General features: G+C 37.1%; 1 pseudogene across 1 annotated transcript; it reads right to left on the bottom strand.

The window, feature by feature from the left end:
- Nucleotides 1–8,341: 8,341 nt before the first annotated feature.
- Nucleotides 8,342–13,259, bottom strand: LOC308440393 (cAMP-dependent protein kinase catalytic subunit PRKX-like; annotated as a pseudogene). The gene is made up of 3 exons: nucleotides 13,233–13,259; nucleotides 10,542–10,783; nucleotides 8,342–8,893 (listed from the first exon to the last, which is right to left on the bottom strand). The product of its transcript is annotated as a cAMP-dependent protein kinase catalytic subunit PRKX-like (transcript).
- Nucleotides 13,260–15,434: the final 2,175 nt, after the last annotated feature.

The raw sequence follows: 15,434 nt of genomic DNA, 5'->3' as shown, positions 1-15,434 counted from the left end.
AGATACCATGATGATTATCTACCTATTTACTAAAACAATAGTACATTGATTGCAGAAAAATTCTTACTTATCAGTGTAGATGCCCCTGGGATAAAGTGGAAGCCATAACTTATTACATTCAGCTTCTTGCAAGTGGAAGAGGTGGCTGCAGAATTGCTGATGGTATATTGAGCTTAAAGCAATCTTCAGGCAGAAAAACTTGACTACTCAGGAAATAATTTATTCTGAAAGTTGCTCGATCTCTCCTGTTGGCATAGCATATTACCATGCTAAATGGATTCCCTGAAGTTGGCATTGTGTCCCACATATGAAACTGTAATGAAAAGGTTAATTAAAGATCACCAGGTTTTTTGACTGTTGGATGCTATTAATGATTTAAGTGGAGTCCAGGTACTTCAAAGTCTCTAGCATATTGACAGAAACCACTCATTAACTGGGGCCATGCCCTACATCCTCAGGAGTACATAGTAATTTCTACTCTGAACCAATCCTGATATAAAGAGGAAGCAGGAAAAGTCAGGGGAATCTTTTCCTGCAACTGTTTACTGCTGGCTGCTTAAGTCCAATTTAACATTATAGAAAGTGTTCTGTAATTTGCCTGATAATTTCTGTTACAGTTCCAAGAGCACTGACTCTAAGAGTCAAAATTCACATGAAAAAAAATAGCTTCTGAAGGTGCTACCTTCAGCCCATTATTGGGCTTGAACTTGAGCCCATTATTAATCTCAAGAGTTGTAATTTAGTTTCTTTACTCATAAAATGAGGATAAATTAACATAATTAATGTTCATAATTATACGCCTCAAATAACAACATAGGTTAAGAGGACTGCATTCCCTGTAAAAGACACCAGCATAGTGAAAGTCAGCACTATTACTGACTATTCCTATGGTGGGTGCTACCACCATCATCAAGATACACTCCCACTAGAATGAAAATCAGGGATTGTTTGAAAGACTATAAAACCTAAAGGAAAATAAAATGTTCAAAATAATGATATAAACGGTGTCCTTAAGAAATATGTTTATAAATTTCTATGTCATTAATCCTTAGAATTCTGAAGTAATCTTGCTGTCTCTTGTAATAAACTTAATGCTGTTGACCCCACTGTTCACTAGTTTAAATAAAATAACTTTTCCATCAGGATTAGGTTTATTCTGTGAGTTGTGTGCATCTTAGTCTCATTAACTGATGACACACATTTTTCAAAATAGTGATCCTTGCATGAATTACATCATAGCAATTATCTGGCAAACATAAAGTTTAAAATATATCACAAAATAATGGCAGCCTCAACTGTGGCCTGTTTGGTTATGATTTGAAGATGGGTTTCCCACATTTTCACAGATAAACCTTGATTCATCAGTAGTTACAAGATTCTGGGAGATAATGGAAACTTTACAATGTGTGAACTGGTTGAAACAAGTTGATCACTGCAAAACTGTATTTGAAGAGTGCCTTGTCTTTGGTTTCATCTGTCTCTCTCTCTGCTCCCTGGTGTCAAGAAACACATACACTTACTGAAATGTTATCTTTTAGGCCCACAACAATTGATTCTAACAACTATTGACTAAAACATTTGAAACGGAATCAAGAGTTCCTTCTCGGTTGACTCTTTCAGTAATGAGTCACAGCAATGAGCATTTACTAAACCAGTTCTGTGTCTTTCATATGTGGTCTTTAGCACAAAATCAGTGTCATGTAGCAGGGCTAGTTGATCCATTGTGAGTCTGGGAAGATTGCAGGATCAGATCTTGATTACAACGTGATTCTTCTTTTCTTCAAAGAAATTCAGATTCAAAATTTGCCACCTCTTTGTGTCAAGTCGGACACTCAAATAGTAATAAAGACAGGCTAATTTATTCTGCCTAAGGCAGAAAGAAAGGCACAGCAAGAGAGAGCAGAAGGTATGCTTGTGTTTGGGTAGTAGATGATAAGGAAGATGCATAGAACAGAAGGTGAAACGTTATAATGTGCATAAAGAAGCAGAAACTGACATATGAAGATCTTTGGAATAAAGCAATGAGCTCAAAGTGTGAGGAAGAGCTGAACAGATAAAGGATGAGCCAGAGAATTAACTAAGCTTTGCGCTTTGACTGTGCTGGGCTTCACAATAGGATCTGCCCTAAGAGTAATGATATTAAAATGGGGCCTAATCTACTCTAACATGTATCCTTATAAGGACTGAAATCTATACATAGTCATAATCAGCACAGGTGACAAAACTTGAAGCCAATAAGGACAAGCCAAGGGTAAGACACTGACCTCTGGGGCTCTGTTATTCCAGCAAATTATCTCACCTGATTTCTCATGGATGTTTAACTAAATAAGTAAAGTGCTTAGTCTGGAGAGAAGGATCAGGAATTATGCCATGAGAACCCACAAGGTGATGGATTTCTTTCTGTAACTCCAGTTCAGGTGACTCAACACCACCTCGGTCTTTTGTGGGCACCAGGCACATGCAAGCTGCTTATGTATGCAGGAAGGAAAACATTCAAAACCAAACTTAAAAGTAAAATATTTTTTTAAATTGATGATGGCCACTGTCACTTCTTTGTTAAGTTCATGAAACTTGAAATTTAGCAGATTTAATGCAGAATTTGTCTTAGAAACAGACAGACAAGTATTCATATGACATTATATATACTTCACTCGGAGACCAGGTAGAAATTCATAATTCAGATCAAGTCAGGTGATCTTCAATCAAGACTTAATGAACAGTGTTTAGGAAACCAATAATGAAAATGTAATAATGGAAAACCTTGTGGGGTTTATATGTAGACGTAATATGACAGAAAAGCTGTCTTATGAAAGTACTATTGAAACACTAACAGATTTTCTTTTCTAAATGCAATGAGTCAAACCTTAAAAGCCTAGAAATATTAAACCTTTATAACTATTTAAGTGCAGAGCCTCTGGATTAGGTTCCCTTTAACATTGGAACATTAGGAACTATGTTGCTTCTAAATCTCCTATGGCAGTTGTTAAAGCTTAGGTAATAAAAAAGGCTCTTGTCAAGAAGTGAAGGCACTCAACTCAAACTTGTTTAAATATATTTGACATAATGTATGTGTGCTCATTCTGGATACTCATCTGCTTTCACAAATATGACCTCTTCCTTTGACTCTTCACCCTCCTCACACTTTCTCCCCACCCTGTAGCACTGTCTTCTTCAATTCTACCTCATGACTCTGCAAACCTCATCCCTACTACATGTGCTTATGGCATAACTAAAATTAGGGACTGCAACAGTTCTGCAAATCTTCAGTTGGAAAACTCAGCAAACCTTACACTAGTGTCTCTCAGTGTGCATTCATTTTGTTAACTCTAATCCCTAGGCTATGTTTTGACTGTTCCTCAGATTGGAGCAGTGTCAGAGGGCTAGTAGAGTCACAGGAAGAACAAAAGTCCAAATAATCCATTCAATCCTCATGGATTAAGTTTTATGGCAGACTTGTGTCTGTATGAAAGTGAGCGAAGTAGACGCTATCCACAAATGAAGATGCCATAATGGTCTGGTAAAGGCTCATTTACTCAGTGTAAGAGAATACCAATGCTCTGAGGTGGGAGTGGGTGGGTGGGAGAGGGAGCACCTTCATGGGGGGAGGAGATAACATTTAAAATGCAAATTCAGAGACTATTTTATAAAAATAATGAAAAAGAAATCTAGCTGGTAAATATTCTATATAACATGTTTTTCTATGTCATTATATATGCATATGTTTTATCTCTTCAATCTGCCTCCTAAGAAAACATTTTCTCTTTAAAATCTTCTCTCTCTCTCTCTCCCTCTCCCTCTCTCTCTCTCTCTCTCTCTCTCTCTCTCTCTCTCTCTCTCTCTCTCTCTCTCTCTCTCTCTCTCTCTCAGTATGGAATAGTGTTTACTCAGGTCATGGGGGAGTTAAGGCAGAGAGAGAGAGAGAGAGAGAGAGAGAGAGAGAGAGAGAGAGGCTGACCATGAGCATGTGGAGGAGAAGAGGGAAGGGAAGGGGAAGGGAGGAATAAGAGGGGGATAACTAAGAGAGAAAGAGAGCAAGAGTGCAGGAGCAAGAGAGCTCTTTTAAAATCTTCATGTACCAAGTGTAGTTGTGCATTCCTTTAACCCCAGACCTGGAGAGGCAGATGCAGGCAGACATCTCTGAATTGACAGCAGGAATGGTCTACATAGCAAAGTCCAGGCTAGCCAGGGTTACAGAGTGAGATCTAGTCTCAAAAATAAAATAAATCTTGCATGTGATGGCTATGCATGCTCATTTACGACTGCAGTCCTGTGAGTGTGTGTGTGTCTTCACTTTTTACATATTTGAAATGGTCTGTTTCTTCTTTTCATATCAAGCTAGCTGGCCTTTGAGCCTCCAGGGATTCTGTACATAGATTCTATATCTCCCAGGAGCACTGATCAAAATGTTTCTGTTACATGTTTAGCATGGGTTTGGGACATTCAAATTTAGGTGCTTCCATACCAAATCTCTTTCCCGTTAAGTCCATTTATAAAAGAGTATTATTACTCTAGTATATATCCAAAGGAGAAGGAGTATTTTATGCATTGTGTGTGTGTGTGTGTGTGTGTGTGTGTGTGTGTGTCAGGTAGCTTTTAAAGTCAAAACTTTCATTTAATAAACAAAATGGGTATCTTTATCATCCTTATTTTATACTGTAGGATTAACTTGTGAAGTCTTCACAGTAAAGGGAGGCTGATGAATTTAAAAAGAGCTTTGTTCTATTGGATCTTCTCTTTGATTATTTCAGCAATTACTATAGGTGGCAATGAATAAATGGGCCTGAGACACCAAATATCTAGGGATCTGAGACATGTGACTTTAGCAGCAGAATAATAGCTGAGTGTAATGTTCTGTTCAGCTGTTAAATTTTTATTTATAAGAGTTCAAAGTGAAATGAGTTTCTTTTGCACCATAATTTATTTTTTAATTTTTTGATTTAAGAATCTTTTTAATAGTTAAAAATTCTCATATCTATCTTCAAATAAGTAAAGCTATCTTTTAACAAGGCTTCCATTTACTTACTTTGTATCATTAACTGCATGATATTTTTCTTAATGTTCCAAGAGTCACCGAGGTGTGAATTAGGTTGCTAATTTTTAAGGTTCATTTAATCAAATATTAACAGTCTTATCAAATTTTAAAGATCTGACTTAATCCACTATTAGAAACGTTTTGCAAGCACATTATTATGATTCTTAAGCTCCAATCTAAGAAGAAAATCAGTGTATGTGAGCATATTTACTTCATGCTTTCTGTGCGAATTTCATCACACTTGCTATATAATTTCAATTTTGAATCAAATTTCTTTTATTCATAGATTTACTTGGTCCACAGTGAAAATAATATTTGTGGTATACATGTTCACTTATAGTTAGTATATTTAGATGTCACAAACATATTGACTCATTCATACACATTTATACACTAACACACACCCTTAAAAATACAAGATTTTTAAAGACACACACTCCAAATAATTTACACATGATCAAACACAAACTCACATACACTCATCCATACTTAGATGTATTCTCATACACACTCAAACTCACTCATACATATATTCATCCACCCTCACAGACATGTACTCACATATACCTATCCACACTCATACACACACATTAACATGAATGCATTCTCACACATGCACATCTACACATTCTCAAACACATTGAAATACATACTCAATCATAAACACACTCACACATTTTCTCCTAGACTCTAGAACTGTTAACTTACAGGAGCCACAGCAATTCTATAAAAACAGAAAAAAGGATTATTATAGGACACCTTAAGTAAATACAATAGATGCAAGAACAGAAAAGGGAAATTCAATGTTAAATTATGAAAATTAAACTATAATTAGGCATGGTGTTGTTTAAAATACTACTATTTCCAAATTATTTGTAATTAAGACTAAATATAACTATAAGTATTTTTATATATTAGAATATATATTTCTAATATATATATGTAATTTATATATATATTAGAAATCTTGTACATAATATACTTCATACATTATAAGAACCAATTATAAATAAATGTTTATTGATAAGTCTAAAGATAATTAGCCCTGCACTACAGTGAAGTGATTTTAAAGAACCTATCAATATGTTTACTTGAATGTTTTTGGTTTTTTTTTTTTTTTTTTTTTTTTTTTGCGTTTTCAACTGACAGAAGCTTGTGCTGACAGACTCCTGTAGTCTCAGCATAAAGCAGGAGCATTACAGATTGTAGTTTAGTCTGAGATACAAAGTAGCACCTTGGCTTCCTCAATCTCCAAAAAAGAAAAGAATCATTAACAGTTCTTATTGCTTGCACCAAATATTCTCTCATGCATTCTCTTCATTATTCCCATTATAATCTCAAGGCACTCGTCTTTCTAACCACAAGTTAAGCAGCTATTTATAGAATTTCCTCGGATCCGAATCTCCTCCTGCACTGACTTCAATGAGCAGAAATGAACATGGAGACACCAGTTATCAGCTCCTGTCTTTTACTTTGTCAGGTTCATTCATCTTCTTCTGAGCGAGCCCGTATGAAATATCACAGGCCTATCAAAGATAAATGAGTACATAGAGCCTTTCATTGTTTTCTATTTTATTACAGTAATTATAAGTTCATTTGGTGCAAAGACTTGATATTCCGAGATTGGAGGAAAGTATGTGCAATTATTACCACAGACTGCGTCAATTACTCATGACACCATCATGTGAGAAATGATAATAGCTGTCTGTGAATCTAAAGGTGAGAGGTTCCCATTTTCAAGGAAAAAAATTTAACAATTACTGCCTGTATTTGACCCTTAATTGCTTGTATTTAAGAAGAAAAATGGAATAAATATATATTTTCTTATAATTGGAAGAAAGACTCTGATAACCAAAAATACTTAACAATCAACATTAGACAGTCAGAGAAAGTATGGTATTAATAGTATTTTTATGTATTTATTAGCTTTATTAGCATACAGCCATACCCATTCATACAACTACTTTAGCACTTAAAAAAAAAAAACTAAATTTAAATTTAGTATGTGTGTAGAGGCCAAAGAACATTTTGGGAGGGTTTGTTCTATTATTACTTATTTTAGAATAGAGTCTCTCCTTTTTCTGTTACAGTGTGTATTCCAAGCTAGCTAGCCAGCAAACTTCTTGATGATCCTCCTGTCTCCACCTCTCATCTTGCCATAGGAGAGCAGGAATTACAGATGCACACACCATTGCATCTCGTTTGTGTGTGTGGGGGGGGGAGGATTGAGCCAGGGGTTGATGCTTTTTGCCACTGAGCCATATTATTAGCCTGCATTTTGCATTGAGTATTTGCAATGGAGATGTTTATGGCGCTCATAAAAAAAGGTTTATCACCTGGCTTTTTAGAGGAAAACTTTACAAACCTTCCTTGTTCTGAGCCAATGCTTCACCACCTCAGTGAGGATTCACCTGGAACCTATTGACTGATGCAGATGCAGTGTCTACCAGGGAGGCTGGGCTTTACTGGATGGGGAGGTCAGGATGCTGTGGACTGGTGACTGAAAACATGACCCATACTTCATGGTGGTTTTCAGAATGGCCCAGAACAGGACCTTACATAGAATAGTGGAGATTAGATTTACTCTCTCTTTTTTTCCTTTCAATCTTTTCAGTATTCCTTTCTTCTTCTTTTTCTTTTTCTTTTTCTTCTTCTTCTTCTTCTTCTCCTTCTCCTTCTCCTTCTCCTTCTCCTTCTCCTTCTCCTTCTCCTTCTCCTTCTCCTTCTCCTTCTTCTTCTTCTTCTTCTTCTTCTTCTTCTTCTTCTTCTTCTTCTTCTTCTTCTTTCCTTTCTTTTTTTCAAAATGCAGCAAAGAAAGACATTTTTAAAAATGCATATATCTCACCAGGTGTTTTTGGATTTTGTGCCTGCAAGGTGACAGATTTTTCAGAAAGCTTTGAAAAATGTACATGTTACAGGCACAGCAAAGTGTCAAAACTTCCAGTTTGCACAATTCCTGTGCACATACGCACTAACAGTTATAATCACATGTGTCAAAATCAAACTTTAAAAGTTCAGTAGAAAAACAAACAAATAAACAAACAATCCAAATTCACAACACAAACACAAGATTCACAAAGAAGGAGAAAACCTAAAATTTAGCAGTTTTTTCGAAGTTTTCACCACGCAGATTTCCAGTGCTTGAAATGAGGCTGGCTGGGTCCCGAGGATGATGTGTGAACCTTGCAGAAACTTGAAGACACACACCAAAACCTTCTATTTTCACAGCAAGAGACTGAAACATACAACAATAAAATGGTCCCGATCATCTGTGCGGTTCATGCTTCTTGCGGACATGAGTTCTTATCCTCAGAAGTTTTTGAACGTCTCCAGGTCTTTGTCAGACACAGACGGTGTCTTGTCCAACTCACCCCCTGCGTAAGTTTCAAAGTTGGAGGTGTCGCCATCACCGGATAGCTTAGGCATAATGGGTGGCTTCAGTTTTCTCTGTGGCACAGACTCCCACTCCACACCTCAGAACCACCGGTGCCGCTTGATGTCTTCTGCCCTGTTCTTCATGCTGCCCAGGCGCCGGGTCCTGTCCACCACCAACAGCTTCTTGATGAGGTCCTTGGAGGTGAAATCCAGTTGTCTAGGAAATCGATTTTGCACGCAAAGATTTTCTGGTAAATGCCAAACGGGTTGTCATCGAAAAACGGGGGGAATCCAGACAGCATCTCGAATATAAGGATGCCCCGTGCCCACCAGTCCACAATCCTTCCATACCCTTTGCTCTGAATGACTTCCGGGGCGAGGAATTCTGGTGTCCTGCAGAGAGACCGCGTCCTGTCCTCCAGTCCTGCTGATCCACAAATAAAAGATCTCCTTGACAAAAGGCAACTGGGATAAGCAGGAGGAATCCTGGTGAGGATCCAATATTGATGAGATCAAAGAAGCCAGAAATCTTGAGCAGGACTAATGACTCATCCCAATGAATATTTGCAAGGGAGGACGTCTGGACAGAGGAATCTACTGTGGCACACTGTGACAAACTACAGCTTCCACAGTGACATGCTTTGGTTTTGTTGTTGTTGTTTGTTTGTTTGTGTGTTTGTTCGTTTATGTGTATGGTTTTGTAACTGGGGGGAGGTGTTGCAAGGGGAACGGGCAGATAGGAGGGGACAGGAACATGAGCAGGACTGGGGTGGATAGTGTGAAACTCACAAAGAATCAATACAAAATTGTGTTTAACAGGCAGATATAAATGACAGTGATTAATATATCTGAGATGCTCATAAAAAATGTAAGAACAGTGTTTGTTATAGAAAAAAACGAACACTGTCTTTGAAAAACAAATTAGGAAAGAAGGGTGAATTTCCTTAGGATAAAGGTAACAGTCCTGGTTAGAGAGCAGAGTGCTAACTCACGGTTGGACCTGAAAACCTGATTTTCTTCTCCTAGGAGCCTGGGCAAGGTGAAGCCATGGATCAAGTTAGACTATTCAGGACCCATAAATAAAGTGAAAAGCAAAGGAGTCCAGTGAAAGTCTCCACAAATATAAAAAACAAAAATGGAGCAACAGGTAATGACTCCGGCCTGGAGCCTGCTTAGGAGCCTGTCAAACCCACAAATAAAGAGTAAAAAGATCAGCAGAGAGATGAGTGAATGGTAAAAAAAAAAAAAAAAAAAAAAAAAAAAAAAATGTTTGAAATCAAATTACTCCTGAGATGATTTTACAAATTCATAACTTTGCTAAGTGCTCCTACTTACTATATCCTTTTATTTTAGCAACGGATAGTGTGAAGCACCAGCTAAGACTAGCACACAGTAAGACTACACAGGAAGGCAGAAGTAGCCACCAACATATTATTAGTCAACCCTGCCATTATTTGCCTTTCACTGGAATGTAAATGTATTAAAAAGAAAAAAATATGGGCTTGGGGTGAGAAGGAGTGGGATATATAATGTCTCTCTCTCTCTCTCTCTCTCTCTCTCTCTCTGTGTGTGTGTGTGTGTGTGTGTGTGTGTGTGTGTATGTGTGTGTGTGTGTGTGTGTGTGTGTGTGTGTGTGTGTGTGTCTTAAAAAGGGCTGGGTTGCTATATGTCTTAGAATACCTTGTCTTAAAATTACTTTAGGACACAAATTTACAGGCAAAATGTTAAAACATTGACTATTCATTTTTCATAGGATTTATTAATTTTACTTAAAGTTTTTAAATTTTAAATAAAATTGATTTTGATCATATTCTCCTTTGTCCCCACTCCTCCAAGATTTTACCTACCAGAAATCATGCTATATTTCTCTTTCTCTTTCAAAACAGGCTAAACCTAATAAATGACAAATACATAAACAATGAGACAATAAAACCTTACCTATAAAAACAGCAAAGGAAGCTCAAAAAACAAAATCACAGAGCCAGTTTTATTAGCTAACTCCTAAACATTGTAAGAAGTGGTTTTGATAAACTGATTTTCAATCTCCCAGGATGTTTACATTGAAAATAACTTCTTAGTTAGGGTTGGGATTTGGTGTCCACTTCTCTATGTTGGACTTTTGTCTGGTTTGTACCTATACAGCTCCTGTGCATGTCCACACTCTATCTCATGTACATGAGCCCTGTCGTGGCTGTATGACACCATGTCACTGGAGTCATCCACCACTTTTTGCTGTTGAAATCTATCAACCTCTTTCATGTAATTTTCTGAGCCTTGGGCAGAATCACTGGATGAAGACCACTCATTTAGATCAGATGCCTCAAAGACTTTTGCTGAGTGCACATTCTCTAGTTGTAGATCTCTGTGAGTTACTACCTACTTCAAGAAGAAACTTCTAATGCTACTTGAATGGTGCCCTTGTCTATAGGTATGACACTAGGTCACTAGGAGTCATTTTAATGTTACATTTCCTTGAGCAGAATAGTAACATTACCTCATGGCTTATTTGACCCTAGGCTCTTGGTCACTTAGACACTTGGTTTCATTGTATGGAGTGGGCTGTAAATGAAATTAAAATGAAAAATTGTTTGGTTACTCCCCAAACATTTGCCCCGGTATATCTTAAAGGATGGTCACTGTTTTACATCACAGGGTTTGTATCTGGGTGATACTGATGACTGTCTCTCTTCTTTGGTAGTATGCAAAGTACCTCCCAGGTCCACAAATGTTAGTCAGTAGGGAGTGAAGCTTTAGGTAGACTACAGCTTAATTTCTCCATGGTCAGCAACATAAAAAAGTTCTTATCTTCAGCAATAGGATCTAACCATCACTTTATGAAGATTACAAAGATCTTTGTCAATAGCCTGTGAAGTCTGGTTTGTATTTAGGCTACCTTTTGGGTGATTAGTCAACAGGATGTAACCCATTCCTGCCAGTGGAGGTTTCTCCCCTATTATATGTTGCTTCTGCTTGGGTCCCTTTTATATATGTATATATTTGAGCAAGCTCTTTGAACAGTAGGATTCCATATGCTTTTTAAAGGTCTTTAGTGTTAGAACTCCCCTACTATATCCCCTCCTCTACCCTGCCCTCTCATTCCCTTCAATTTAATCCTTTTACTTCTCCTTTATTTCTTACAACACTATATTTCTCTTTTCTGTCATGGGAAGATTCCCTCCAGTCACTGATTTGCTTTCGGTATACTCTCCCTTAATTGAAGTATTCTTCTTTCTTTCCTTGCTTCTTTCCTTCCTTCACTTATTAGCTTTTCCCTCACAAAGTTCCAGATGGCAGTTTAGTAAATGATAGAAAAATTATAATCCAAAATAAACACATGAACAGTGATGTGTGTGTATAAAGATATGGATATATATTCAGATAGCTGCATACCAAGAGAAATAAGGAAAACCCATATACAAAGGTTCTTTTAAAATTTCAATTTTGTTGATCTTGTCTGAAGTCTAATTAGACAGTTTTTTTGGTGACACTAAGGAATGCATGCCTCTACTGCATCCACCCAGATAACTGCAGTCCTTACCAAGGGAATTACCAATCTCTTACCAAGGAAAGTACTTCTTGCAAGAGATGGCGATCATTATAGAAAACCACAACAAATCAAAGTTAAGGGCTGTATTTTCAACAGACTCTTAGTAACATTATATATTGAATAAGGACTCATGAAATAGAATACTCTCCATGTGGTTCGTTGATTCTCAGGATATTTCTAAATTTGGAATTTTTATTTATGAAATGTTCAACCAGAAATGGCACACAGCATTTTACTTTGGGTTTTAAATTCTAAAGGTTTAGTTGATATAAGAATAATTCTCAGGTGCATACAGGAAAAGAAAACCCTTCATCTTTCATCTAATTGTCTCAGTATAGAACTCATTGTAAAAACAAAAAGCATCCCTTCTTGTGTATTATTGGTTTTTTATTACAATTAATCCATAATTATTAAGACCGGATCTCTCTACATAAATCTGGTGTACTGGAACTCACTACATAGAGCCTCAAAATCTCAAAAATCTACCTGCATTGCCACATGGGTGATAAGAATAAAGGTGTGTGTCACCATACACATTTCATTCCTTGTATTATTTGATATTATAATAAAATTAAACAATTTCCCCTCTCCCCTCTCCAAAATCTCACAGTAGTCTTTCTTGTTTCTTTTATATACTGTTTCCTGCTCCTCTTTATGTTCATTGGCTCTTTTTCATCGATTGTTCTTAAATGTAAATCTAAACATTTTTGTGTGTGGGTGTGTGTGTATGTATGTGTGTGTATGTGTGTGGGGGGTATGTGTGTGTGTGTGTGTGTGCCTAAGTACATAAGTACACCCTGCCCCATCTGTACAATGTTACTTGAATGTATATTTTTTGAGCCACTCATTTGGTATTGGATAACTAGTTGATGTGCTCTTCACTGGATAAGACCCTTCCTCTTATTCTAAGAATTCTGGGATTGAGGCCATGCGGGCTTTCTCCTATCCATATTAGCATGTCCATTGGTGTCATTTTGGTCCAGCTTATATTTAAGCAATCATTTTGGTGATACCAAAAGATTCGAGCTTCTAACCTTTTTAGAATATATAGTCTCACAGCAATCTCCTGTTCCATTACCTCTTAGAATCTGGAGGATTTTTTGTGGCCCCTGGTATACAATATTTCTGATCTTTAGCTATAGAAGTTTTGTTGATGCATGAGTATGTCTAACCTCTAGAAGTTTTGAATTTGATTCATTGTGGTTTTCTATAAAATTTCCCTCTGTTGCAAGGAGAACAGGAGAACGTTTCTTGGTGAGAGATGAAGATTGCACTTACCTGTGTGGATACACTAGTGGCATGCATTCTTTGGTGTCACCAACAACTCTCTACTTGGACTTCAGACAAGCTCAACAAGAGGTAAATATGCCCTGGTACTAGAAAAGGAGCTAACACCCTACAGTCCATAAAATTCAGGATCTTAGAGAAAAACCTTTAACTGTCATCTTATTAAACAAGTATAGTTGCTAACAATGTTCTAAATATTTGTCTTTCGTATTATTAAAGAAACTTTTAGCACAAAATTAAGATGTATGTAGTCACTGATGGAACTATCAAAAGTATTCTGTTCAATTATTTTTAATCAGGGAATTTATTGCTAACTAGGCAGTATATTTGAAGACTCCTTTTTTATTTTATATTCTTTTTTTAGATATTTTCTTTACTTACATTTCAAATGTTATCCCTTTTTCCAGTTTCCCCTCTGGAATCCCCATATCCCTTCCCTCTTTCCCCTGCCTCTATGAGAGTGTTCCCCCATTCACCCACTTCCTGTCATCTACCTCTGCCCCCCATATTCCCCTACACTGGCGTATTGAGCCTTCACAGGGACAAGGATCTCTCCTCTGTTTGATGCCTGACAAGGCCATTTTCTGGTACATGTGTTGCTGAAACCATGGGTCCCTCCTTGTGTACTCTTTGGTTGGTGGTTTAGTCTCTGGGAGCTCTGGGGTTCTAGTTGGTTGATATTCTTGTTCTTCCTATGGGGTTGCAAACCTCCTTGGCTCCTTCAGGTTTTTTTTTTTTTTCTGACTGTTCAGTTGGGGCCTCCATTTTCAGTACAAGGGTTGGTTATGAGCATTCAACTCTGTATTTTTCAGGTTCTGGCAGATCCTCTCAGGAGACAGCCATATCAGGCACTTGTTAGCATGCACTTTTTGGCATCCACAATATTGTCTGGGTTTGATGATAGTATATCAGATGAAGACCCATCTCTGGATAGCCTTTCCTTCAGTCTCTGCTCCAAACCTTTTATCTGTACTGAGTATGCCTTGAGTATTTTGTTGCCTCACTTAAAAAGGAGTGAAGCATTCCCTCTTTGGTCTTCCAAATTTTTGAGCTTCATGAGGTCTGTGGATTCTGTCATGGGTAATTCGCGTTTTGGGGCTATTAGCCAATAATCAGTGATTGCTTTCCATGTGTCTTCTTTTGTGGCTGGGTTACCTCACTCAGGATAATATTTTCTAGTTCCATCCATTTGCTTAAGAATTTCATAATTTTTAGTAGCTAGGTAGTACTCTATTGTGTAAATGTACTATATTTTCTGTATCCATTCCTCTGTTGAAAGACATCTGGTATTTTTTCAGCTTCTGGCTATTATAAATAAGGCTACTATGAACATAGTCTTTGTTATACGTTGAAACATCATTTGGGTATATGTCCAGGAATGGTATAGCTGGGTCCTCAGGTAGTACTATGTCCAATTTTCATAGGAACTGCCAATCTGATTTCCAAAGTAGTTGTACCAGCTTGCAATCCCACAAACAATAAAGGAGTGTTCCTCTTTCTCCACATCTTTGCCAGGCTCTGCTATCACCTGAGTTTTTGATCTTAGCCATTCTGATCCTGACCTGTTTGAGGTAGAATCTCAGAGTTGTTTTGATTTGCATTTTTTGGATGACTAAGGATGTTGAACATTACTTTAGGTGCTTCTCATCCATTCAATATTCTTCAGTTGAGAATTCTTTGTCTAGCTTAGTCTCCCATTTTTAAATAGGGTTATTTGTTTCTCTTGGGTATAACTTATTGAGTTCTTTGTACATGTTGGATATAGTCCCTCTATTGAATGTAGGATTGCTAAATATTTTTCCTAATCTGTTGTTTTCCATTTTGTCCTATTAAAAATGTCCTTTGCCTTACAGAAGCTTTTCAATTTTATGAGGTCCCATTTGTCAATTCCTGCACATAGAACATAAGCAATTAGTTTTTTGTTAAGGAAATTTTTCCCTGTATCAGTGAGTTTGAGGATTTTCCCCACTTTCTCTTCTATTAACTTCAGTGTTTAGGGGGTTATGTAGAGGTCCTTGATCTACTTGGACTTGAGCTTTGTACAAGGTGATAAGAATGAATCAATTTGCGATATTCTACATGCTGACCTCAAGTTGAACCAGCACCATTTCTTGAAAATGCTTTTTTCCACTGGATGCTTTTAGCTCCTTTGTCAAATATCAAGTAACCATAGATGTATGAGATATTTTCTGG

Source organism: Micromys minutus, assembly GCF_963924665.1.
Source record: "Micromys minutus genome assembly, chromosome: 1".
NCBI lineage: Eukaryota > Metazoa > Chordata > Mammalia > Rodentia > Muridae > Micromys > Micromys minutus.
This window is presented reverse-complemented; position numbering and strand designations above follow the sequence as displayed.